Genomic DNA, 26,758 nt, shown 5'->3' on the forward strand with positions numbered 1-26,758 from the left:
AAAAGAAGAGATAAAATTCTTGTTTATAATAGGATTTTAGCCAATAAAAGACAAAAATGAGAGAATTAGAAAAACAGTTTTTATTTTTTACTTTTATTTTAGGTTGAGGAGTACATGTGTAGGTTTGTTATACAGGTAAATTACATGTCATAGGTATTTGGTGTACAGATTATTTCATCACCCAGGTAGTAAGCATAGTACATAATAGGTAGTTTTTCAGTCCTCGCCCTTCTCCCACCCTTCATCCTCAAGTAGGCCCTGGGGACTGTTGTTTCCTTGTTTGTGTTCATATGTACTCAATGAGTAGCTCCCGTTTGTAAGTAAGAACATGTGGGATTTGATTTTCTGTTTCTGTGTTTGTATGCTTAGGATAATGGCCTCCAACTCCATCTGTGTTGTTGCAAAAGATATGATCTCATTTTTTTATGACTGCATATTATTCCATGGTGTATATGTACCACATTTTCTTTATCCTTTCTACTACTGATGGGCATTTGGGTTGATTCGATGTGTTTGATGTTGTGAATAGTGCTACGATGAACATATGCATGCACGTGTCTTTATGGTGGAAAGATTCATAGTCCTTTGGGTATATACCTAATAATGGGATTCCTGGCTTGAATGGTAATTTTAAGTTCTTTCAGGAATCACAGAAAAAAGGGATTGCTTATACACCGCTGATGGGACTATACATTAATTCATCCATTGTGGAAAGCAGAAAATCGTCATTTTAAAATGCCTAATCAGAGAATGGGCATAACAAATTATGTGCAGTAATTATTAAAATCATAAAGTCTACAGTTTTCATAATGAATAGATCAGGCTAGTATCACCTGAATCACCTGATATGGTTTGGATATTTTGTCTTCACCAAATCTCAGGCTGAAATGTGATCTCCAGTGTTGCAGGTGGGCCTAATGGGAGGTGTTTGGGTCATGAGTGGCTTAGTGCTGTCCTCATGGTAATGAGTGAGTTCATATTCTATGAGTTCATGTGAGACTAGTTGATTAAAAGAGCCTGGTACCTCCTCCCTCTCTCTCTTGGTCTCTCTCTCACCATGTTACATGCTGGCTCCCCTTTGCCTTCCACCACGATTGTGAGCTTCCTGAGGTCTCGCCAGAAGCAGATGCTGGCACTGTGCTTCATATACAGCCTGCACAACTGTGAGCCAAATTATCCTCCTTTCTAATAAATTACCCAGTCTCAGGTATTCCTTTATAACAATGCAAATGGATTATCACTTCTTCCTTGATAAGATTATGTCTTCTTATCAATAAGACTAGACATGTGCCCCCTGCTGTGATGCAATAGGACATGCACAATACCACCAATGAAAGATTCTTGTCCTTAAACCACACAAAACAACAATTTTAATATAAACAAGTTTTTCCATCTATGTAGGATATAGAAAACTGTTAAACACAGGAACAGAAAGTCAAACACTGCATGTTCTTACTCATAAGTGGGAGCTGAACAATGAAAACATATGGACACAGGATGGGGAACAACACACAAGGCCTGTCGGGGGTTGGGGAAAAAGGGAGGGAGAGCATTAGGACAACTACCTAATGCATGCAGGGCTTAAAACCTGACAGGTTAATAGGTGGAGTAAACCACCACGGCACATGTATACCTATGTAACAAACCTGCACATTCTGCACATGTATCCTGGAACTTAAAGTAAAATTTTTAAAAATTAAAAAAAAAAAAACTGTTAAAGGATACCATGTGGATACAAGGCTAAATTCAGAATTTAAGATATTCAATAAAATAAAAGATCCAGTTCCTTTCACCAATAAATGCCATGAGGAAGTTTTAAGAGAACTATCAGCCAAATGCAACATGTGGGTCTTGCCTGGATCCGGATTCAAACAAAGCAACTGTAGAGAGACATTTTCATACAGTCAGGGAACAAGTGAGCAGAGACTAGATACTAGATATCTTCTCCATAATCTCTCCTGAAATACAGAACAAAATAACTCTCAAAAAATGATTTTTGTTACATTCTTCTTTATTTGGTTTGGTTTTTAAAGTCCCACTTTAATTATACTGACACCTGTTTTATTCTTTACCAGCTTTAATCACTCGCACTGACATTTAATGGACAGAATGATGTATATAAGAGAATAGTTGCCAACTTTCAAATGCTAAGAAAACACTGAAAGACCACACGCATCTGTTAGGCAAGTAATAATTCATATGAGAAATTATATGAGATAATTATACAAGATAATAAAAACACATAAACAACAATAATTCAAAATCACCACCGAATACTTCAAAAGGAGCGAAGGGACTGAAGGATATGCTATCCCAAAATTTGCCAGATTGGTAGATTGCTTTTTTCCAAATTAAGAACATTGGAGAAATTGGAGTTTCAGAAAGGGCTAGATGACCTGTCCCTTTCTGCACGTGGCAAGCCATAAAGATCCTTCTGGAAGGGGTACTGTCCCTGTACCAGAGACAGAAAACAGCCTTTGTCCCCAGAGTGGTAATCAGGGGGCTGCAATGGACCTGAAGAAAGGAACTACCCGAAGTGACCCTTACCTTGCAGTAGTTTTATACCCCACCCACCATGTATCTCCTAGTGACCTCCCTAGAACTTACAACCCCTAACCAGGTCCTCTTGTCGTGTCATTTCTTTACAAATTTTTCATTCTTTGTCCAAAACATGTAAAAGCATTTTGCTTTGACCATGTCTGTGGGCTTCACTCTCTTGTGAAGATCTCCATGTACATGCAAAACTAACAAAATGTATATGTTTTTCTCTTGTAAATCTGCCTTATGTCCATTTGGTTCCTGGATTAAGGTGAAGAGGCTCATGAAAGCTAATGGGGCTTGGAGATGATCTCTCACTCCCCTAGATAGCATTCTGTGACTCATCAAATACTCATTGAGTTCCTTACCATTGTCATTGATGCAGAGTATATTAACAATTTCTATTCTTCAGAAAAGCCCAGTCTTCTTTTTGAAAATAATATATAAACTGAGCCTAAAATCTTTTCAATCTTAAAATGTTCGGTCAGCAATATTTTGAATATCTCTTAAAAGCATTGGTTATACAATAGGTCTTTTGTCTTCTCTCCCCAATCCAGCTAGTAGGAAGATGAACTGAAAGTATCCTTGGTTAGCAATTATACTACCCTCACCTGTAGAGGCACCAGTGGGTTGCAATTAGTAAAATTCAGCAGAATTCTAATGCCTCACCAGTGAGATGATGAGTGCAAAGCTTACCACTACCATGTTCTTAATTAAACAAGGACAGAAATATCACATTGAGTTTCCGAAATAAGCTGCCTAAGGAGTTGATATGTAGGTATTTCAGGCCTTTTGATTTGTGACTTACATATCCCCGCTGAAAGAAATTTGAAAGAAAACTGAAAAGCTCCTTCCTTTAAAAAAAAAAAAATCTATTCTGTTCTCTTTTCAAATAGATTAACAAGAATCTGGTCTTAAGTTTGAGAAAACGTAAAATTGAGCTCCCTACCAACCCAGGAGAATACATTAATAGGGCATAATAGTCTGTTTACATCAACAAAAGCTTCCCAGGTCCCTGGCCTGGTTCTACATAGTGTTTTCTTCCCCGTTGCCAAACATACGCTGCAATTTCCAACTTGCTCATTCTTTAAGACCTTATTCAAAGCATCTGTTTTCCACAAGGCATTTCCAGGTCCCGGTCAAAAATAGAATCCCTGAATTTATCATCTGATACTCTTCTTTATTACAGTGTTATATTGGTGTAAATTTATCTCCATCTCTATCAACATCTGCATTCTTATGTCACCATTTTACTAGACTCTCAGTCCCTAAAACCACTTTTACTCTAATTGTGTGCAGCACAGTGCTTGACACATAGTACCATATTTGTCAAACTAGATAAAAAGCCAAATAGGCTACAATTGTGAACTGTCTCATTTCTTCCTTCCCATTGTGTATTGAATTTCTTTTTTTTATTATAATTTAAGTTCTTGGATACATGTGCAGAACATGCAGTTTTGTTACATAGGTAAACACATGCCATAGTGGTTTGCTGCACCCATCAACCGTCATCTACAATAGGTATTTCTCCTAATGTTTTCCCTCCCCTAGCCCCCCACCCCCCAACAAGCCACAGTATGTGATGTTCCCGTCCCTGTATCCATGTAGTCTCATTGTTCAACTCCCACTTACGAGTGAGAACATGCGGTGTTTGATTTTCTGTTCCTGTGTTAGTTTGCTGAGAAAGAGAGTTTCCAGTTTTATCCATGTCCCTGAAAAGGACATGAACTCATCCTTTCTTATGGCTTCATAGTATTCCATGGTATATATGTGCCACATTTTCTTAATCCAGTCTATCATTGATGGGCATTTGAGTTGGGTCCAAGTCTTTGCTATTGTGAACAGTGCTGCAATAAACATACGTGTGCACGTGTCTTTATAGTAGGATGATTTATATTCCTTTGGGTATATACCCAGTAATGGGATTGCTGGGTCAAATGGTATTTTTCAGCTCTAGATCCTTGAGGAATTGCCACACTGTCTTCCACAATGATTGAACTAATTTATACTCCCACCAGTAGTGTAAAAGTGTTTCTATTTCTCCACATCCTCTCCAGCATCTGTTGTTTCCTGACTTTTTAATGATCGCCATTCTAACTGCCATGAGATGGTATCTCATTGTGGTTTTGATTTGCATTTCTCTAATGACCAGTGATGATGAGCTTTTTTTCGTATGTTTATTGGCTGCATAAATGTTTTCTTTTGAGAAGTGTCTGTTTATATTCTTTGCCCAGTTTTTGATAGGGTGGATTTTTTCTTGTAAATTTGTTTAGGTTCTTTGTAGATTCTGGATATTAGCCCTTTGTCAGGTGGATAGATTGCAAAAATTTTCTCCCATTCTGTAGGCTGCCTGTTCACTCTGATGATAGTTTTTTTTGCTGTGCAGAAGCTCTTTAGTTTAATTAGATCCTATTTGTCCATTTTGGCTTTTGTTGCCATTGCTTTTGGTGTTTTAGTCATGAAGTCTTTGCCCATGCCTATGCCCTGAATGGTATTGCCTAGGTTTTCTTCTAGGTGTTTTCTGGTTTTAGTCTTATGTTTAAGTCTTTAATCCATCTTGAGGTAATTTTTGTATAAGGTGTAAGGAAGAGGTCCAGTTTCAGTTTTCTTCATATGGCTAGCCAGTTTTCCCAACACTATTTGTTTAATGGGGAATCCTTTCCACATTGCTTGTTTTCGTGAGATTTGTCAAAGATCAGATGGTTGTAGATGTGTGGCATTATTTCTGAGGCCTCTGTTCTGTTCCATTGGTCTATGTATGTGTTTTGGTACCAGTACTATGCTGTTTTGGTTACTGTAGTATAGTTTGAAGTCAGGTAGCATGATGCCTCCAGCTTTGTTCTTTTGCTTAGGATTGTCTAGGCTGTATGGGCTTTTTTTTTGGTTCCATATGAAATTTAAAGTAGCTTTTTCAAATTCTGTGAAGAAAGACAATGCTGGCTTGATGGGGATAGCATTGACTATATAAACTACTTTAGGCAGTATGGCCATTTTCACAACATTGATTCTTCCTGTCCATGAGCATGGAATATTTTTCCATTTGTTCATGTTCCCTCTTACTCCCTTGAGCAGCGGTTTGTAGTTCTCCTTGAAGAGGTCCTTCACATCCCTCATAAGTTGTATTCCTAGGTATTTTATTTATTTATTTATTTATTTATTTTAATTTATTTATTATTATACTTTAAGTTGTAGGGTACATGTGCATAATGTGCAGGTTTGTTACATATGTATACTTGTGCCATGTTGGTGTGCTGCACCCATCAACTCGTCATTTACATCAGGTATAACTCCCAATGCAATCCCTCCCCCCTCCCATGATAGGCCCCGGTGTGTGATGCTCCCCTTCCTGAGTCCAAGTGATCTCATTGTTCAGTTCCCACCTATGAGTGAGAATATGCGGTGTTTGGTTTTCTGTTCTTGTGATAGTTTGCTAAGAATGATGGTTTCCAGCTGCATCCATGTCCCTACAAAGGACACAAACTCATCCTTTTTGATGGCTGCATAGTATTCCATGGTGTATATGTGCCACATTTTCTTAATCCAATCTGTCACTGATGGACATTTGGGTTGATTCCAAGTCTTTGCTATTGTGAATAGTGCTGCAATAAGCATACGTGTGCATGTGTCTTTATAGCAGCATAATTTATAATCCTTTGGGTATATACCCAGTAATGGGATGGCTGGGTCATATGGTACATCTAGTTCTAGATCTTTGAGGAATCGCCATACTGTTTTCCATAATGGTTGAACTAGTTTACAATCCCACCAACAGTGTAAAAGTGTTCCTATTTCTCCACATCCTCTCCAGCACCTGTTGTTTCCTGACTTTTTAATGATCGCCATTCTAACTGGTGTGAGATGGTATCTCATTGTGGTTTTGATTTGCATTTCTCTAATGGCCAGTGATGATGAGCATTTTTTCATGTGTCTGTTGGCTGTATGAATGTCTTCTTTTGAGAAATGTCTGTTCATATCCTTTGCCCACTTTTTGATGGGGTTGTTTGTTTTTTTCTTGTAAATTTGTTTGAGTTCTTTGTAGGTTCTGGATATTAGCCCTTTGTCAGATGAGTAGATTGCAAAAATGTTCTCCCATTCTGTAGGTTGCCTGTTCACTCTGATGGTAGTTTCTTTTGCTGTGCAGAAGCTCTTTAGTTTAATGAGATCCCATTTGTCAATTTTGGCTTTTGCTGCTGTTGCTTTTGGTGTTTTAGACATGAAGTCTTTGCCCATGCCTATGTCCTGAATGGTACTACCTAGGTTTTCCTCTAGGATTTTTATGGTATTAGGTCTAACATTTAAGTCTCTAATCCATCTTGAATTAATTTTCATATAAGGAGTAAGGAAAGGATCCAGTTTCAGCTTTCTACTTATGGCTAGCCAATTTTCCCAGCACCATTTATTAAATAGGGAATCCTTTCCCCATTTCTTGTTTCTCTCAGGTTTGTCAAAGATCAGATGGCTGTAGATGTGTGGTATTATTTCTGAGGACTCTGTTCTGTTCCATTGGTCTATATCTCTGTTTTGGTACCAGTACCATGCTGTTTTGGTGACTGTAGCCTTGTAGTATAGTTTGAAGTCAGGTAGCGTGATGCCTCCAGCTTTGTTCTTTTGACTTAGGATTGTCTTGGAGATGCGGGCTCTTTTTTGGTTCCATATGAACTTTAAAGCAGTTTTTTCCAATTCTGTGAAGAAACTCATTGGTAGCTTGATGGGGATGGCATTGAATCTATAAATTACCTTGGGCAGTATGGCCATTTTCACGATATTGATTCTTCCTAGCCATGAGCATGGTATGTTCTTCCATTTGTTTGTGTCCTCTTTGATTTCACTGAGCAGTGGTTTGTAGTTCTCCTTGAAGAGGTCCTTTACATCCCTTGTAAGTTGGATTCCTAGGTATTTGATTCTCCTTGAAGAGGTCCTTTACATCCCTTGTAAGTTGGATTCCTAGGTATTTGATTCTCTTTGAAGCAATTGTGAATGGAAGTTCATTCCCGATTTGGCTCTCTGTCTGTTACTGGTGTATAAGAATGCTTGTGATTTTTGCACATTAATTTTGTATCCTGAGACTTTGCTGAAGTTGCTTATCAGCTTAAGGAGATTTTGGGCTGAGACAATGGGGTTTTCTAAATATACAATCATGTCATCTGCAAACAGGGACAATTTGACTTCTTCTTTTCCTAACTGAATACCCTTGATTTCTTTCTCTTGCCTAATTGCCCTAGCCAGAACTTCCAACACTATGTTGAATAGGAGTGGTGAGAGAGGGCATCCCTGTCTTGTGCCAGTTTTCAAAGGGAATTTTTCCAGTGTTTGCCCATTCAGTATGATATTGGCTGTGGGTTTGTCATAGACAGCTCTTATTATTTTGAGGTACGTTCCATCAATACCGAATTTATTGAGCGTTTTTAGCATGAAGGGCTGTTGAATTTTGTCAAAAGCCTTTTCTGCATCTATTGAGATAATCATGTGGTTCTTGTCTTTGGGTTCTGTTTATATGCTGGATTATGTTTATTGATTTGCGAATGTTGAACCAGCCTTGCATCCCAGGGATGAAGCCCACTTGATCATGGTGGATAAGCTTTTTGATGTGTTGCTGAATCTGGTTTGCCAGTATTTTATTGAGGATTTTTGCATCGATGTTCATCAGGGATATTGGTCTAAAATTTTCTTTTTTTGTTGTGTCTCTGCCAGGCTTTGGTATCAGGATGATGTTGGCCTCATAAAATGAGTTAGGGAGGATTCCCTCTTTTTCTATTGATTGGAATAGTTTCAGAAGGAATGGTACCAACTCCTCCTTGTACCTCTGGTAGAATTCAGCTGTGAATCCATCTGGTCCTGGACCTTTTTTGGTTGGTAGGCTATTAATTATTGCCTCAATTTCAGAGCCTGCTATTGGTCTATTCAGGGATTCAACTTCTTCCTGGTTTAGTCTTGGAAGAGTGTAAGTGTCCAGGAAATTATCCATTTCTTCTAGATTTTCCAGTTTTATTTGCGTAGAGGTGTTTATAGTATTCTCTGATGGTAGTTTGTATTTCTGTGGGGTCGGTGGTGATATCCCCTTTATCATTTTTAATTGCGTCGATTTGATTCTTCTCTCTTTTCTTCTTTATTAGTCTTGCTAGTGGTCTATCAATTTTGTTGATCTTTTCAAAAAACCAACTCCTGGATTCATTGATTTTTTGGATGGTTTTTTGTGTCTCTATCTCCTTCAGTTCTCCTCTGATCTTAGTTATTTCTTGCCTTCTGCTAGCTTTTGAATGTGTTTGCTCTTGCTTCTCTAGTTCTTTTAATTGCGATGTTAGAGTGTCAATTTTAGATCTTTCCTGCTTTCTCTTGTGGGCATTTAGTGCTATAAATTTCCCTCTACACACTGCTTTAAATGTGTCCCAGAGATTCTGGTATGTTGTATCTTTGTTCTCATTGGTTTCAAAGAACATCTTTATTTCTGCCTTCATTTCGTTATGTGCCCAGTAGTCATTCAGGAGCAGGTTGTTCAGTTTCCATGTAGTTGAGTGGTTTTGATTGAGTTTCTTAGTCCTGAGTTCTAGTTTGATTGCACTGTGGTCTGAGGGACACTTTGTTATAATTTCTGTTCTTGTACATTTGCTGAGGAGTGCTTTACTTCCAATTACGTGATCGATTTTGGAGTAAGTACGATGTGGTGCTGAGGAGAATGTATATTCTGTTGATTTGGGGTGGAGAGTTCTATAGATGTCTATTAGGTCTGCTTGCTGCAGAGATGAGTTCAATTCCTGGATATCCTTGTTAACTTTCTGTCTCGTTGATCTGTCTAATGTTGACAGTGGAGTGTTGAAGTCTCCCATTATTAATGTTTGGGAGTCTAAGTCTCTTTGTAAGTCTCTAAGGACTTGCTTGATGAATCTGGGTGCTCCTGTATTGGGTGCATATATATTTAGGAAAGTTAGCTCTTCCTGTTGAATTGATCCCTTTACCATTATGTAATGGCCTTCTTTGTCTCTTTTGATCTTTGATGGTTTAAAGTCTGTTTTATCAGAGACTAGTATTGCAACCCCCGCTTTTTTTTGTTCTCCATTTGCTTGGTAAATCTTCCTCCATCCCTTTATTTTGAGCCTATGTATGTCTCTGCGTGTGAGATGGGTCTCCTGAATACAGCAGACTGATGGGTCTTGACTCTTTATCCAGTTTGCCAGTCTGTGTCTTTTAATTGGAGCATTTAGTCCATTTACATTTAAGGTTAATATTGTTATGTGTGAACTTGATCCTGCCATTATGATATTATCTGGTTATTTTGCTCGTTAGTTGATGCAGTTTCTTCCTAGCCTCGATGGTCTTTACATTTTGGCATGTTTTTGCAATGGCTGGTACCGGTTGTTCCTTTCCATGTTTAGTGCTTCCTTCAGGGTCTCTTGTAAGGCAGGCCTAGTGGTGACAAAATCTCTAAGCATTTGCTTATCTGTAAAGGATTTTATTTCTCCTTCACTTATGAAACTTAGTTTGGCTGGATATGAAATTCTGGGTTGAAAATTCTTTTCTTTAAGAATGTTGAATATTGGCCCCCACTCTCTTCTGGCTTGGAGAGTTTCTGCCGAGAGATCTGCTGTTAGTCTGATGGGCTTCCCTTTGTGGGTAACCCGACCTTTCTCTCTGGCTGCCCTTAAGATTTTTTCCTTCATTTCAACTTTGGTGAATCTGGCAATTATGTGTCTTGGAGTTGCTCTTCTCGAGGAGTATCTTTGTGGCGTTCTCTGTATTTCCTGGATTTGAATGTTGGCCTGCCCTACTAGGTTGGGGAAGTTCTCCTGGATGATATCCTGAAGAGTGTTTTCCAACTTGGTTCCATTTTCCCCCTCACTTTCAGGCACCCCAATCAGACGTAGATTTGGTCTTTTTACATAATCCCATACTTCTTGCAGGCTTTGGTCATTTCTTTTTCTTCTTTTTTCTTTTGGTTTCTCTTCTCGCTTCATTTCATTCATTTGATCCTCAGTCGCAGATACTCTTTCTTCCAGTTGATCGAGTAGGTTACAGAAGCTTGTGCATTTGTCACGTATTTCTCGTGTCATGGTTTTCATCTCTTTCATTTCATTTATGACCTTCTCTGCATTAATTACTCTAGCCATCAATTCTTCCACTTTTTTTTCAAGATTTTTAGTTTCTTTACGCTGGGTACGTAATTCCTCCTTTAGCTCTGAGAAATTTGATGGACTGAAGCCTTCTTCTCTCATCTCGTGAAAGTCATTCTCCGTCCAGCTTTGATCCGTTGCTGGCGATGAGCTGCGCTCCTTTGCCGGGGGAGATGCGCTCTTATTTTTTGAATTTCCAGCTTTTCTGCCCTGCTTTTTCCCCATCTTTGTGGTTTTATCTGCCTCTGGTCTTTGATGATGGTGATGTACTGATGGGGTTTTGGTGTAGGTGTCCTTCCTGTTTGATAGTTTTCCTTCTAACAGTCAGGACCCTCAGCTGTAGGTCTGTTGGAGATTGCTTGAGGTCCACTCCAGACCCTGTTTGCCTGGGTATCAGCAGCAGAGGCTGCAGAAGATAGAATATTTCTGAACAGCGAGTGTACCTGTCTGATTCTTGCTTTGGAAGCTTCCTCTCAGGGGTGTACTCCACCCTGTGAGGTGTGGGGTGTCAGACTGCCCCTAGTGGGGGATGTCTCCCAGTTAGGCTACTCAGGGGTCAGGGACCCACTTGAGCAGGGAGTCTGTCCCTTCTCAGATCTCAACCTCCGTGTTGGGAGATCCACTGCTCTCTTCAAAGCTGTCAGACAGAGTCGTTTGTGTCTGCAGAGGTTTGGGCTGTGTTTGTTATTGTTTACTGTGCCCTGTCCCCAGAGGTGAAGTCTACTGAGACAGGCAGGTTTCCTTGAGCTGCTGTGAGCTCCACCCAGTTCGAGCTTCCCAGCGGCTTTGTTTACCTACTTAAGCCTCAGCAATGGCGGGCGCCCCTCCCCCAGCCTCGCTGCTGCCTTGCCGGTAGATCACAGACTGCTGTGCTAGCAATGAGGGAGGCTCCGTGGGTGTGGGACCCTTCCGGCCAGGTGTGGGATATGATCTCCTGGTGTGCCTGTTTGCTTAAAGCGCAGTATTGGGGTGGGAGTTACCCGATTTTCCAGGTGTTGTGTGTCTCAGTTCCCCTGGCTAGGAAAAGGTATTCCCTTCCCCCTTGCGCTTCCCAGGTGAGGCGATGCCTCACCCTGCTTCAGCTCTCGCTGGTCGGGCTGCAGCAGCTGACCAGCACTGATCGTCCGGCACTCCCCAGTGAGATGAACCCAGTACCTCAGTTGAAAATGCAGAAATCACCGGTCTTCTGTGTCGCTCGTGGTGGGAGTTGGAGACTGGAGCTGTTCCTATTCGGCCATCTTGCTCCGCCCCCCATTCCTAGGTATTTTATTCTCTTTGTAGCAATTTTACTGGGTTTTGTGATTATTAGGGTTACTAAATCAAGCTGAGGCTGGATATGTTTCAAATTTAATTGATGATGTCCTACTGCCAGACTTCACATTGCAGTTATTTAGATTAAATAATGTTACATATAGAGAGAATGTTTGTGATACAGTTTGCTCCAAAGTCAGTTGTTTTGGGAGCCCAAACCTCCAGGTGGGATTTCAAAGCCCATGCAGTGGGCTTTTCTGCCGCCTTTCTACGTGAACATAAGCAAGTTACTTAGAATACCTGTGCAAAATGGAAACAATCACAGAGTATTCATAGCCTAGCAACTTCGCAAAATTCTTATCTGACTATGTCTATAGAGTGCTTTCTGCTTATTAGAGGAAGAGGAACTTTGTAAAACAAGCCATTACTGGTATCGTTAAGGCAATACCTACTGGAGCAGGGTCATATTGCTCCACGTTTGCCACCAGTTCTGTAGTTCTTTGAAGAGCTAAACTATCCATGATTGGAAATAATCTTAATAATGTGTGTATAGGGGCAACCTCAGTTAAACAGCACAGAACTGGAGTCTTCAAGCAACCAGCATTTCTCCAAACAGAAGAAAACCCACCTCCTTCACAAGCAACAGCAGCAATTAAAACAATACTTATTTAGCACTTACTGTGTGCCAAGAACTCTTCTAAATGTGTTACATGCAATTCCTCAATTATCACAGCAACCCTGTGAAATAGACAATATTCCTATTCCCATTTGATAGACTTTAAAAAAGGCACTTGGGGAGCTTAATTGGCAAAGGCAACTCAGAAATTGCAGTCACAGGATGTAAAGGCAGGCCATCAGATTCTGGGCAGAATTTTGACCACTATTCATATCCACTCAAAGGTGAAAAAGCTTGAGGACTTTAGGAGGAAGAAAATATTTCCCTCCTCACTTTGTGACATCAGCCAAATTATTTACGTGATCCACAGATTTAAGGTTGGATGATACAAATTACAGAGGCGAGGAAAGTAGAGGCCACAGCTGTGGTCCTTGAAAGGTTTGAGTTCCAGGAAGATCTGCTGTAGACATATGGATCCTGGAAAGGTAAACAACATATCTAGTTGTGACCTGTAAGGTAATGACCACATGCTCCTAGAGTTTAGCTAACACTACTCATATAACACTAAGCATAAAACTGGGATTGGCTACCACGTTAATCTCTGATGCAACAAAAGTTTCACTCAGTCTATCATTAATGAGGAAAAGAAGTGACAGTCAAATGCATTCACGCATTCACAAGTTATACCAGGCTGATCTCATTTATTTTTTGAAAGAATTCCTAAACTGATAAAGAGAATGCCATAAAGTTAGAATACTAAAATTCAGTAAAGGTTTTGGACAAGATACTCGAATGTAGGCTGATAATACCATGGGTAGATGGATTTGGACCTTGTTGTAGGACTAGAGAGGGCTCATTAATGAAACACAAGTTCAATTTAATGGAATGCACCTTGTTTCATGTTGCAGAGATTTTCCCTGTCATTTTCAGTGTTTCTATCGATAATTTGAACGAGGACATTGATATGGTTAGGCTGTGTCCCCACCCAAATCTCATCTTGAATTGTAGCTCCCACAATTCCCATGTGTCATGGAAGGGACCTGGTGGGAGATAATTGAATCACAGAGGCAGATCTTCCCCGTGCTGTTCTCATGATAGTGAACAGGTCTTATGACATCTGATGGTTTTATAAGGGGGAATTTCCCTGCACAAATTCTCTCTTGTCTGCCACCACAGGAGAAAGACATGGTTTTTGCTTTCCACCATGATTGTGAGGCCTCCCCAGCCACGTGGAACTGTGAGTCCATTAAACCTCCTCTTTTTATTTATAAATTACCCAGCCTTAGGTATGTCTTTATCAGCAGCGTGAAGATGGACTAATTCAGACACAAAAAGCAAATGTATCTAATTTGCAGATTCAAGAATCTGGGAAATATCTGAAAGCTGAATAACAGAATCAGAAACCAAAGAGTTTAACAGACTGAAATGAGGAATTCATATTAACAAAATATAACATAAACAAGGCTTGACTCATTCTGTGTGGCACTGAAAGGAGGCCAGAATTGGCCAGTAGAATTTACCCAAAGGCAAATTTTATTTTAATATGGAAAGTACCTTTCTGACAATACTATTTTCAAATATTTTAAAATAAATATCTTAAGAAGTAAAAAAAAAAAAAAAAAAAAAAAAACAGAAATTTTTATATTAGACAATTGGTTGCCTAAATGATTTTCTCTTTAATAGAGTAATGAACAGCAAATAGTTTTATAAGTATATATTATGTATTTTTGTATATTCAAGTATGCCATTGGAAAAATAGAGGATATTAGCCTCTCTGTAGTTCAAAGAATTTCTTTGAAGGGTCAATTCAAATAAAAGAACCAGCTTATGGCATTTTCAGAACTCATGAAGCCAAACCAGGAACATAAGCTACAGCAATGTTGCCACACAATAGCAGCATTGCCTGTGTATGGCTATTGAATCATGGTCCTTTACACAGAGATGTAGCCCTGAATGAAGAAGAGAATATGCAGAGGAACCCAACGGTCAAAAGGACCTTGCTTTTCTTTTGTTTCAGCTTCACTTAATATACTATGCCTTCTATTGCATATAAGACCCATAAGGTTTTTAGCTATTTATAGATTAGTTATATCAGAAGGAAAAAGACACAGGATAAAACATTTCTGTAATAAAATTCAGCTTTTCTGAGTTCACTTGTTCACTACCAACAGATTTTTTTTCCTGTGTATTTTTAACTTAGGTCATTTAACTTCTCAAGAGATTTTGTTGTCTTGATGTGTTTTAATTTAAAAGCTGTTAAGAGTTTTTCATTTCTTTGTTAAATTCCACTAACAGTTTTATCACATGTTTTGAATCATCTATATATGGACATTAGAATTTACAAAACATTGTTATGTATAAAATTACTTGAGAGTAGATTCTTGCTAATACATTGGAACAGATTTTTAAAGAGACACTGTAAACATCTAGGTATATTGAAGCCATAGTTAATGATTACCATAAATTTTCAAAGATTTAAAAGTTCTAAAACTATTGTTTTCTCCAATGAGCAAAATTTAAATAGTGATTTCAGAGAGTACACTATAGATGAATTTCAGTAAAAATAATTGGTATAATGTCTTCTAACATCTAATATGGGAACATTTCAATTCAAAATGGTGCAATCAGTTTATACATGACAGTGATACATGCACAGACACACACATGCATACGCACGCACAAAGAGAAAATTGAAAAGACTTATCTAGATTAGAAAAAAAACATACAAGCAAGTCTGGTGGAATGACAATGTCAAAGAGTGAACAGGCTGAAATCAGAGGTGTGTTAAGCCCAGGATGCCGAAGCGGGTATTGAGGGCTTGGCTGTTTCAGAGTGAAGGAAACTAAAAGTGCTCCATGTGAAAAAGGAATTGGATTTAGGGAAGGATAAGAAGAATAATGGGAGTTGGAGTCACTGCTTAAATCTGGGAGCTCAGCTCCACCCATCTTCAACTAAAAGGTGTGCTTGTTGTGCATCCTTACCCACAGGTGTTACAAAAACTGATCAGAAGAACACTAAGAGCCTTATACTCATGAAGGTAATAGTACCAGGTGGTCCTGCAGTTTGTTCTGTGAGCATCTCAGGCAGAAGCCTCAAAGCTAAATTACAAGACTTGGTATTTGTTTGGGGGACCAAAGGTCTAGAATGAAGACAATTTTAAAATTGATACATGGAAAAGAAGTGGGAACAAAGGAGAGAGAGGAGAGGGAGATTAAGAGTGAAGCTGGACTGGGAAAGAGGAAGTTAAAATAGGGCAGCGAAGAGAATAACATGGAAAAGAAAACAGCAATGGAAATACATTATATATGAAACAAATGTGTGTGTGTGTATATATATATATATATTCACTATCAAAATGAGCTTGACAAGAAAAATATTAACATATATTAAGAATTTTGTTGAAGGAAACGGTACAAAATCAGCATTCAAAATGGAAATTACTTCAGGTGATATTAATTTTATAGAACACATACAAAATATTTCAATAATTATTTCTAGGATAGTCAAAGAAATACATAAAAATGTATCTTCCAATAGTATAAGAGATTACGAAACAGATCAGAAAGCTCAATCAAGTAGGAATTACAAATCATCAAGCATAAATCTTAGAAGGCAAATATATAGTATTTAACATTTTTTAAAAATCAGTAGAGTAAAACCTAAATTGGACATAGTCAAAGAAAAAGTTATTGAAAAATAGCACCAAGAAGTTTACCAACACAGAGAAACAAAAATATATAAATACAAAAACCATTTAAGTCTAGTGGAATTTTTTTTTGAGATGAGTCTCGCTATGTCGCCCAGGCTAGAGCGCAGTGGCGCAATCTCGGCTCACTGCAAGCTCCGCCTCCCGGGTTCACACCATTCTCCTGCCTCAGTCTCCCGAGTAGCTGGGACTACAAGTGCCAGCTACCACGCACGGCTCATTTTTTGTATTTTTTAGTAGAGAAGGGGTTTCACCGTGTTAGCCAGGATGTTCTCCGTCTCCTGACCTCGTGATCCACTCGCCTCGGCCTCCCAAAGTGCTGGGATTACAGGCGTGAGCCACTGCGCCCAGCCCCAGTGGATTATTTTTAATGTAACTCCCAGGAACAAGGAATGGAGAAGAAACATGTGTAGGAATAATTGCTGAGACTCTTCCAGAAATAATGATATGAATCCTGACCTTCACAGTATACTCCGAATAGAAAGCTAGATACAAATCTAAACATAAACATATATCTGTATCTATCGTTCCATATTGCAATAAAATGAAGTTGCAGGGTATCAAAAATCAAGAATTAACCACGAAGACCATCGGAGAGAGAAATCATACTCCCTACACAGATAGGGAACTACAGGAAAAGCAGATTATTAGTTATAATAGAGATGGGATTAGCTATGTTGACTGTCATTTCTCCTGATCACCCTGAAGATTTTCTATTTCTGATAGAATAATAGAAATAAAATACAAATATTCTATCTGAAGATTGAATAATATCTTCAGAGTGATGAGGGGAAATGACAGTCAACATAGTAAATTAGTCAAGAATGAGAATAAAACGATAATATTAAAAGACATTGAAACACTAAAAGGACTAACCCATTCACAGATCTGTACTAAAAAATCTATTGAAGTATCTACCAGAGGAAAGATGAAAGAAAAGAAATGATAAGCACTGAAAGTGATTTCAAATATTGATATACATCTCAAAGCAAACACAGAAATAATTATGCTACTGTTAGAAGTATAACATTAAAACTTGAGGGAGTTTTTTGAGATAGGGTTTTCTTCTGTTGCCCAGGCTGGAGTCCAATGGTGTGAACATGGCCCCTTCCAGCCTCAACCTCCTGAGATGAAGCTATCCTCCTGCCTCAGCCTCCTAAGTAGCTGGGACTACACAGGAACACTACTGTGCGTGGCTAATACTTGCATTTTTTTGTAGAGGTGGGGTCTCACTATGTTGCCCTGACTGATCTCAAAATCCTGGGATCAAGCAATCCTCCCGCCTCAACCTACCAAAGTGCTGGGATTACAGGTATGAGACATTGCACTTGGCCAAGATTAAAACTCTTAGCAAGATTAGGAGGGATGTTTAATAAGTAGACAAAACAAGTTTCCTGACAGCAGGATTCAAATACTGAATACTGATTCACGAGGAATATTTATAATTAAAAATTTCTTTTAAAATGTAAAACTCAAGAAGATTGGGATTCCAAATAAAAAAATAAAAACTATATCACATTTTCTCAATTCAAGATAGAGAAAAATAGAAAATAGGAATAATAGTGATGATAATCATCATGTCAAGGGGAAAATATAAGAATCATAGGTTACTACTTCGCTCCATGCTAAGTAATTACTTTGGAATACCTGAATAAAATGGATATATCACATATTACGTGTACGTATGAATTATATGGATTATATTAACAGCTTTCTTAATATTGAAAGATATTTCTAACTCCCATTTCAATGCCCATATTATGGTGTTAATATACTGCATGAATATAGTTTTTAATGGTGTCTTTAGGATAATCCCATGATTATTCAGAAGAGAAAATGATTCACAGTATTTTTTAATGTATTCTTCGTAAGATTTTTGTGCCCATATAATACTGACTTTGTAAAAAGGATTTGAAAAATTTACTTGTCTATGCTATGAAATATTTGAATATAATAAGAATTAAAGATTAACTTAAGGATTCATTTACTTCATCTGTTAAATTCTTTTTGTGAAGGCAACTGTTGTAGTCCTTTGACAGATCCATTTTATTTTTATAGTAATTGGTTTGGGTATTTTTCTCTGTATGGGTGGTTATTTTCTAAACAGACTGTCCATATCTTCTGGTGCCTGTTTTGGTAGGTATATTTTCTTGGAATAGTGTCCTGGACAATGAAGAAGAAAGACATGTGGAACCTGGGCCATTGAGATAATCACACAGCCACGGCAGAGTTTACATCCTTGTATTTCCACTAACATGTAGCTGCTGAACTCAATCGTGGCCTAAAATCATAGGTGAGAAATTGGTGTTTATCAAATGTATGGATGGATTAACAAATGAAATACATACAAATTAAATATACCATAGATAAGTGAAATATGTAGAGATAAAATACAGCTAAGATTTTTATTTTGGCTATATGGAGAATTTTTACTTCTAGATAGGATTCCTCTATAAATGTGTGCTTGTTTAATGTAACAACTGAAGTAGGAACACACCAAATTCACTAGTACATTTTTGGTTTTGCTCACATTAGGTATGACCCAGTCTGACCTTTAATGATAGTCTAGCCAAAGTATGTCATCTTCTCATTAGGTAATACTTCCCGCAGGTGTGTGTGTGTGTGATGAAAACAGTAATAGCTGTGCTATGTGATCTCAGCAGCTCCCCCTGCTCGGTTCTCTGATCTTTGATGTTTCACACCTTTTTGTTCTACAGTCATGTCATCAATGTTGCTTTATTGTACCTGCTTGGTTCTCTGATCTTTGATGTTTCACACCTTTTTGTTCTACAGTCATGTCATCAATGTTGCTTTATTGCATCAGGGTTCTATAGTTAATCATACATTTCTTTATTGTATTTATTTAGCCATTCAACAAATAATTGTTGTGTTTTTAGGCACTGTTCTAGACATCAAAGATGCGGGTAGAACAAGAAGCTGACTGGAGGAAATAATTCAATTGTGCTCAAACACTTGTGCACAGTTCGCTTAAGAATCAGGTCTCTGTCACATTATTGCTCAGGGATTTTACTTTATCCAGTACTTCTTCCCAAAGGCCAGGTTCTTACATGATGACTTACGTGGGTTTAGGTGCCTGTGTTTTTTCAGCTATTGCTTTAATCATGGTGCTATGAGGTGAGCACAAGAAATTTCAATATAATTAAGGAATTGAATCAATTGTTAAAGGTGTTATATGTGCAACAGAATCACCTGTGAATTCTGGGTGATGCTAGACAATGCCCACAGCTACAGTCCTGGGAAAAGATATGTGTTCCCCTCAATTAATAGGGTGATGCAAAAAATAGAATAAATTAGGATTTTAGCTGCATTGAGAATTCTAGCTTCCAAATGCAATTACTATTATGGCAATTGCTATCTTGTTTTTCCCAGTGTTAATTAAAGTTCTTGTTAGATAATTCTGAGGTAAGAAAGGCTGCTCCATGGTTTAATTCTTTCCAGTGGTTCTGGGAAAAGTAACTAAGCAAACAATGACCATACCATTCAAGACTAATTAAGTTTCTTGAAAGTGTATGTTATTCATGCTATAACTTTTTTCTGTAAAATCGCTTAATATTGTAGTTATTATTTTCAAGATCCAGCTATAGAAAAAAGTAATTTAAAAATTAATTAATATGTTATTCATCTTTTCTAGCATCCTGCCTGCATAACTACTTGTAGATGGAAACTCACTGTGTAAAGTATATGCTATCCTAAGGTAAGTCATCTGCGGGGCTGGTATTGGTTTCCAATGCTCAAAGCACATATGAGAAATCCTGAGGTCAATTGAGAATTCTCAAAATGTGGAAGGAGAGACTAGTTGTTTGGAATTCTAGAGTTGGGACTTCTATACAGGCTTTCCTAAAGCCTCTTGCTTATGAGGTTTAAAACCCACTAATATTCACATTACATACGCCCCAAAATTATCAGCCTTATTGCATGTGTCTCTTTTTCCCCCCATCATCAGTATAATCAGAGCAGAGAAAGTAGTACAGGATAGTAGGGTACACATTCCCCTATATTTCCAGCTTGAAATTAGTTGTTTTATTATGCATTTGGCTGAAATGTACTCCCTTGGTAAACGGTAAGAAAAGAATGTTTTGCAAATTTCTGTTTTATTTATAATATAACAAGCTTTGACCAAGCAAAAACAGAAAGTTAACTGGCTCCAGTACCCAAACTATGGAAAGGGTCAGGATGCCTAGATCTAGAAACCAAGTTTGTCAAGAGCCTTTCTTGATTTCTTGTCTCTAATCTGCTTTGAGATCTCCATTGTCTCAAATCATCTGTTCTCCATGGCTATTATAGTCAACTCTGGACTCACATTCTATCACCTCCTATTCCAGAAAGAAAAGAGGTTTCTCTAATCTGCTGTACCTTGAAAACATCTTAGGGAAAGTCTCTGGTAGTCCTAGCCCCAGTCCTATATTACCACCCAGGGTTCATGGAGGCAGGTTTGTAAGTGTGGGTAGCCAAATTATGACCTCTGCAGAGGTGAGGTCTGCTGTCTACTCATCATCACATCTGTCACATGTGTTTCTTCTCTGGTAGACTTTGAGTTCCTTATAAGCACAAACCATATAAGCATTCACATTAATATTCTCATCACCTAACCAGGAGCCCAGAGTTGGTACTTAACATTTATTAAATAAATATTGCTAAACTGTACTCCAGAAGGACAAGTTCTAAATGTTTACCCAGAGTTCTGCCAAAAATGAATTATATCCCTTTAGTCTAAATTTTCTAGACACTGACAAAGAACATCTTAAGTTGAAAAAAAATTGAAAAGAAAAACATACCATAAAAGGATCGTGGTGGTAGGGAGCAGGGGACCGTTCAAAAATTTTGGAAGATCTTTGTCCCTGTAAGGCCTTAAGTTACAGAACTCATTATGAAAGAAAAGTCTCTTTTAAGCTTGAATTTTTTTTAACACTTTTTGTGGAAAACAAGAAACAAAAAGCCTAGAACAATACCAACTGATTTTGCAGAGATTTCAGTGAATTCAGAAAGTATTCCAAGGGCTCAGAGTCAACATAATGCTTTACCATTGAATGGGCTGCTTGTTTTGGAAACGCTATTTACACAATCAACCCTGAGATAGGTTAGGAATCTCTGTAGCAAATTTTATTATAAACTTGCTCTCAAAATCATCAAGATTGAAACCCAAAGCCACTCATTGGTAAACACCCAGAGACAACAGACTATTAATGGTGGATACTATTCCTGTCTAACAAAGACAATCATGAAATGTATTAAAAACCCCTTATTAATTGCTTTCATATTTTCACTGCTTCTCACATTAGAAAGAATAATTTAAAAATTAGTACACTTCTGTAGTATCTTATACCTTCTAAAGTACTTCCACATTATATCATATTGTTCCTTTTGTCAAGGAGAAGCCTAGTTCTTATTTCTGTTTTATTTCAGATAATATCTTATGGCCACACATTGAGTTAATAGTACAAGGTCAAGGCTCCCGAAACCCTCCAAAATATACATTTCAAGAGCATTTAAAAGTACATTCTACAGCTGAAACTATGTATTAGTCTTAAGCAACTAAGGTGTTCTTAGACTCTTTGACAGTAAGTCATTGTTTTGACAGCAAATCCAATGGCCTTCATTTAAAAAGAAAAAAATTATCTAGGATACTGTCACTTAAAATACGAGTACAGTCATCATGAAAAGAGTGAAAAGGTTGCCAGATTTAAGTTACAGGACTTGGATTCTTGTTTATGCTCTTGGTGTTGGCAGTTGAGTGACTTTGACCAAGTTGCTTAACTTCCCTGAGCTCCATTTTTCTTTATATAGAAATGGAGAAATAATAATATCTATTTAAAAAGTTATTGTGAAGATTAAATGAGATAATACATGTAAAATACTATAAAATTGTAAATCATTGTTTATAATTATATGACACAACTGCATTTGTTTACCTGACTGAATACTAGACAAAATATTTCATCATCACTAGTATGAATACTAGTATTTCATACTAGACTGAATACTAGACGCCAAGATGACCATATAGGAACAACTCCAGCCTCCAGCTCCCAGCATGAGTGACAGAGAAGGCAGGTGATTTCTGCATTTCCAACTGAGGTACTGGGTTCATCTCACTGGGGTGTGTCGGACAGTCAGTGCAGGACAGTGGGTGCAGCCCAACGAGCGAGAGGAGCAAGAGCTGAAGCAGGGTGAGGCATCCCCTACCCAGGAAGCACAAGAGGGAAGGGAATTCCTTTTCCTAGCCAAGGGAAACTGAGACACACAACACCTGGAAAATCTGGTCACTCCCACCCTAATACTGCACTTTACCAAGGGTCTTAGCAAACGGCACACCAGGAGTTTGTATCCTGCATGTGAATCGGAGTGTCCCATGCCCACAGAACCTCCCTCATTGCTAGCACAACAGTCTGAGATCTAACAGCAAGGCAGCAGCGAGGCTTGGGGAGGGGCACCCACCATTGCTGTAGGCTTAAGTAGATAAACAAAGTGTCCAGGAACTGGGTGGAGCCCACATCAGCTCAAGGAGGCCTCCCTATCTCTGTAGACTCCACCTCTGGGGACAGGGTGTAGGTAAAAAAAAAGCAGCAGAAACCTCTGCAGATGTAAATGTCCCTGTCTGACAGCTTTGAAGAGAGTAGTGATTCTCCCAGCACGGAGTTTGAGATCTGAGACCAGACAGATTGTCTGCTCAAGTGGGTCCCTGACCCCCGAGTAGCCTAACTGGCAGACATCCCACACTAGGGGTAGACTGACACCTCACACCTCACATAATCAGGTACACCTCTGAGACGAAGCTTCCAGAGGAACAATCAGACAGGAACACTTGCTGTTCAGCAATATTCTCTCTTCTGCAGCCTTCGCTGCTGATACCCAGACAAACAGGGTCTAGAGTGGACCTCAAGCAAACTCCAACAGACCTGCAGCTGAGGCTCCTGACTGTTAGAAGGAAAACTAACAAACAGAAAGGACATCCACACCAAAACCCCATCTGTACATCACCATCATCAAAGACCAAAGGTAGATAAAAACCACAAAGATGGGGAAAAAGCAGTACAGAAAAGCTGAAAATTCAAGAAATCAGAGCACCTCTCCCCTCCAAAGAAATGCAGCTCCTTGCCAGCAATGGAACAAAGCTGGATGGAGAATGACTTTGATGAGTTGAGAGATGAAGGCTTCAGATGATCAAACTTCTCTGAGCTAAAGGAGGAACTACGAACCCAGTGTAAAGAAACTGAAAACTGTGAAAAAAGATTTGATGAATGGATAACTAGAATAACCAATGCAGAGAAGACCATAAACGACCCAATAAAGATGAAAACCATGACACAAGAACTACGTGACAAATGCACAAGCTTCAGTAACTGACTCAATCAACTGGAAGAAGGGGTATCAGTGATTGAAGATCAAATTAATGAAATTAAGCGAGAAGAGAAGTTTAGAGAAAAAACAGTAAAAAGAAATGAACAAAGCCTCCAATAAATATGGGATTATGTGAAAAGACCAAATCTGCGTCTGATTGGTGTACGTGAAAGTGACGGGGAGAATGGAACCAAGTTGGAAAACACTCTGCAGGATATTATCCAGGAGAACTTCCCCAACCTAGCAAGGCAGGTCAACATTCAAATTCAGGAAACACAGAAAACGCCACAAAGATACTCCTCAAGAAGAGCAACTCCAAGACACATAATTGTCAAATTCACCAAGTTGAAATGAAGGAAAAAATATTAAAGGCATCCAGAGAGAAAGGTCGAGTTACCCACAAAGGGAAGCCCAACCGACTAACAGCAGATCTCTCAGCAGAAACTCTACAAGCCAAAAGAGAATGGGGGCAAATATTCAACATTCTTAAAGAAAAGAATTTTCAACCCAGAATTTCATATCCAAACTAAGTTTCATAAGTGAAGGAGAAATAAAATCCTTTACAGAGAAGAAAATGCTCAGAGATTTTGTCACCACCAGGCCTGCCCTACAAGAGATCCTGACAGAAGCACTAAACATGGAAAGGAACAACTGGTACCAGCCATTGCAAAAACATGCCAACATGTAAAGACCATTGATGCTAGGAAGAAACTGCATCAACTAACGAGCAAAATAACCAGCTAATATCATGACAGGACTAAGTTCACACATAACAATCTTAACCTTAAATGTAAATGGACTAAATGCTCCAATTAAAAGACACAGACTGGCAAACTGGATAAAGAGTCAAGACCCATCAGTTTGCTGTATTCAGGAGTCCCATCTCACATGCAGAGACAAACATAGGCTCAAAATAAAGGGATGGAGGAAGATCTACCGAGCAAATGTAAAACAAAAAAAAGCAGGGGTTGCAATCCTAGTCTCTGATAAAACAAACTTTAAACCAACAAAGATCAAAAGAGACAAAGAAGGCCATTACATAATGGTAAAGGGATCAATTCAACAAGAAGAGCTAACTATCCTAAATACATATGCACCCAATACAGGAGCACCCAGATTCATAAAGCAAGTCCTTGGAGACATACAAAGAGACTTAAACTCCCATACAATAATAATGGGAGACTTTAACACCCCACTGTCAACATTAAACAGATCAACGAGACAGAAAGTTAACAAGGATATCTAGGAATTGAACTCAACTCTGCACCAAGTGGACCTAATAGACATCTACAGAACTCTCCACCCCAAATCAACAGAATATACATTCTTCTCAGCACCACATCACACTTATTCCAAAATTGACCACATCGTTGGAAGTAAAGCACTCCTCAGCAAATGTTAAAGAACAGAAATTATAACAGTCTCTCAGACCACAGTCCAATCAAAGTAGAACTCAGGACTAAGAAACTCAATCAAAACCGCTAAACTACATGGAAACTGAATAACCTGCTCCTGAATGACTAGTGGTTACATAATGAAATGAAGGCAGAAATAAAGATGTTCTTTGAAACCAATGAGAACAAAGATACAACATACCAAAATCTCTGGGAAACATTTAAAGCAGTGTGTAGAGGGAAATTTATAGCACTAAATGCCTGTAAGAGAAAGCAGGAAATATCTAAAATTGACACCCTAACCTCACAATTAAAAGAACTAAAGAAGCAAGAGCAAACACATTCAAAAGCTAACAGAAGTCAAGAAATAACGAAGAGCAAAGCAGAACTGAAAGAGATAGAGACACAAAAAACCCTTCAAAAAAAAAATCAATGAATCCAGGAGCTGGTTTTTTGAGAAGATCAACAAAATTGACAGACCACTAGCAAGACTAATAAAGAAGAAAAGAGAGAAGAATCAAATAGATGCAATAAAAAATGATAAAGGGGATATCACCACCCACCCCACAGAAATACAAACTACCATCAGAGAATACTATGAACACCTCTACACAAATAAACTAGAAAACCTAGAAGAAATGGATAAATTCCTGGACACATATACTCTCCCACGACTAAACCAGGAAGAAGTTGAATCTCTGAATAGACCAATAGCAGGCTCTGAAATTGAGGCAATAGTTAATAGCCTGCCAACCAAAAAGAGTCCAGGACCAGACGGATTCACAGCCGAATTCTACCAGAGGTATAAGGAGGAACTGCTACCATTCCTTCTGCAACTATTCCAATCAATAGAAAAAGACAGAATCCTCCCTAACTCATTTTATGAGGCCAGCATCATCCTGATACCAAAGCCTGGCAGAGACACAACAAAAAAAGAGAATTTTAGACCAATATCCCTGATGAACATCAATGCAAAAATCCTCAATAAAATACTGACAAACCAAATCCAGCAGCACATCAAAAAGCTTATCCACCATGATCAAGTGGGCTTCATCTCTGGGATGCAAGGCTGGTTCAACATACACAAATCAATAAACGTAATCCAGCATATAAACAGAACCAAAGACAAAAACCACATGATTATCTCAATAGATGCAGAAAAGGCCTTTGACAAAATTCAAGAGCCCTTCATAGTAAAAACTTTCAATAAATTTGGTATTGATGGAACATATCTCAAAACAATAAGAGCTATTTATAACAAACCCACAGCCAATATCATACTAAATGGGCAAAAACTGGAAGCATTCCGTTTGAAAACTGGCACAAGACTGGGATGCCCTCTCTCACCACTCCTATTCAACATAGTGTTGGAAGTTCTGGCCAGGGCAATTAGGCAAGAGAAAGAAATCAAGGGTATTCAGTTAGGAAAAGAAGAAGTCAAATTGTCCCTCTTTGCAGGTGACATGATTGTGTATTTAGAAAACCCCCCACTGTCTCAGCTCCAAGTCTCCTTAAGCTGATAAGCAGCTTCAGCAAAGTCTCAGGATACAAAATCAATGTGCAAGCATTCTTATACACCAGTAACAGACAAACAGAGAGCCAAATCATGAATGAACTTCCATTCACAATTGCTTCAAAGAGAATAAAATACCTAGGAATCCAACTTACAGGGGATGTGAAGGACCTCTTCAAGGAGAACTACAAACCACTGCTCAATGAAATAAAAGAGGACACAAACAAATGGAAGAACATACCATACTCATGGATAGGAAGAATCAATATCATGAAA

This window comes from Macaca thibetana, chromosome 17, assembly GCF_024542745.1.
Source record: "Macaca thibetana thibetana isolate TM-01 chromosome 17, ASM2454274v1, whole genome shotgun sequence".
NCBI lineage: Eukaryota > Metazoa > Chordata > Mammalia > Primates > Cercopithecidae > Macaca > Macaca thibetana.